A 2,009-nucleotide genomic window follows, 5' to 3' on the forward strand; every position below is an offset into this window, starting at 1 on the left:
TCGCCATTAGATTTAGTTTTATTGATTCTTATTCTCTTCTCTACCCCCTTTCTAACATAGTCTTTTTCTTTTCTTTTCAGGTGCATGCCCAGCGGGACCAGAAGCAACAAGGAGAAAGACTTGCTGTTCTCAGACGATCCTGCTCATTTGAAACGCACCATCCGTAGAGGTCATCGTTCCACATCGCTCGACGCAACAACTTTGTTGTCGATCGATACTCACAATCAACAGTCGACCGACACCAGACCTTCATTGTCGATCGATCCTAATCGTTCGACAACGATCGATATTACACCGTGTACGTCGATCGATACTGTGTCGTCAAAGATGGTAAACGTTATTATTCTAACACAGGACGAGAACGGAAACCTGTATGACCAGGACGGTCATCTGCGTAATGCAACAGGTCAGAAAATAGACGCTCAGGGGACTGTAATCCCTGATGCTTATGCTACAGGAGCTGATCAACCTGTAGACGAGGACGCTCGCTCGAAACCACTGGCCGACTACAATCGCCCAGATGAGTACTATTCCAACAGATCAGCTATTCGACTTCCGGAGATCCAGAAGCAGAATTTCGAGCTGAAGCCTCAATACTACACTCTCGTGTCGCAGCTACCCTACTCTGGGTTACCGCACGAGAATCCTATGGACCATCTACAACGGTTCGAGGATTTAATCGCTGCTATTCGGATGGAAGGAGTCCTCGAAGATCACCTGCTGTGCAAGCTCTTCAGATACACACTGAATGGAGAATCGATGCACTGGCTTAGGCAGCTACCCATAGGATCCTTAACATTCTGGGCCGACATCAAGAATGCTTTCTTACGAAACTTCTTCGATGAGGCACGCACTGAAGAACTTCGAAACAAAATATCCACATTCTCGCAGGAGGCTGGAGAGTCCTTTAAAGATGCGTGGATTAGATTTAGGTTCTTCCAGCGAGACTGTCCACACCACGGATTTAACGAAGTGCAGCTGCTAAGCATTTTCTTTCGAGGTCTCGCCTTACAGTATCAAATGGCTCTTGATACGGCGAGTGAAGGAAACTTCACTACTCGGAATCCGTTAGAAGCTGTGAGACTTATCGAAAACCTTGCTAACAGCAGCAACACCAAAAACACTGACTCTGAACGGAAGAAGTCTGTAGCTTCTATCGGGAAGGAACATATGGACGAAGTAAGAGCTAAGTTAGATGTGGTGCACGAGCTTCTTAGGAAGCAAGTCTGTTTAGCTGAAGGAGAAGTAGCAGATATGGAAGGAGAAGAAAATGTGAATTTCATCGGAGGTATCGGATTCCAGAAATTTGGAAACTAGGGCGGATACATAAACTTCTTTGGAAATGGTCAAAGAAGTAACCAGAGTTCACAACAACAGCAAAAGCTACTCGAACTCCTACTACCAGAATCCACCACCCCAGACTCATGAAAGCAAGATCGAAGAAATGCTTGATCGAGTACTGTTGGGACAACAACATATCACCGTGGATTTTAACGGTAAAATAGACTCCGCCTACAACAATCTGAACACCAAAATCGAGACCTTAGGGACTCAGGTGAGAACACTTGAAACACAAGTGATTCAGACTGGCAAAACTATAAAGAGGCAAGAAGCATTCGCTAGAGAGGCAGGAGCTGACAAAGGAAAACACCACGTAAATGCCATCATAGATGATGATTTCTGGCAAGTGGTGAGACATGAAAAGCTTGAGGAAGGAGACTTCGAAATCGAAAGCTCCATGAGTCTCGGCGGATCCCAATGGTGTCGACCGATGTCGATGAACTCGCATCAATCGACAGACCTTGACGAAAATCGATGGATGGATTACTCCAGTTATCGATCGACGTCGTCCGCTAAATCGACTGAATGCAATGCAGTTCGAATTCTAACTCATGAGGAATTCGCAGCTAAGCATCCTCACCCACCCTCCCCTTTCTATGATAAAATCGATCGATCGGTTGACCCAACCATCGATCGACAGAGTGAGTTCGACGTCGATCATCACAACA

The 2,009-nt window shown here is 45.8% G+C and overlaps 1 non-coding gene across 1 annotated transcript; it reads right to left on the reverse strand.

Moving 5' to 3' along the window:
• Positions 1–858: 858 nt before the first annotated feature.
• Positions 859–965, reverse strand: LOC117131524. Its single transcript, XR_004454673.1, has one exon. It is a non-coding gene; the product is annotated as a small nucleolar RNA R71 (small nucleolar RNA).
• Between the last annotated feature and the right edge of the window lie 1,044 nt (positions 966–2,009).

This window comes from Brassica rapa, unplaced genomic scaffold (assembly GCF_000309985.2).
Source record: "Brassica rapa cultivar Chiifu-401-42 unplaced genomic scaffold, CAAS_Brap_v3.01 Scaffold1013, whole genome shotgun sequence".
NCBI classification, from domain to species: Eukaryota; Viridiplantae; Streptophyta; class Magnoliopsida; order Brassicales; family Brassicaceae; genus Brassica; species Brassica rapa.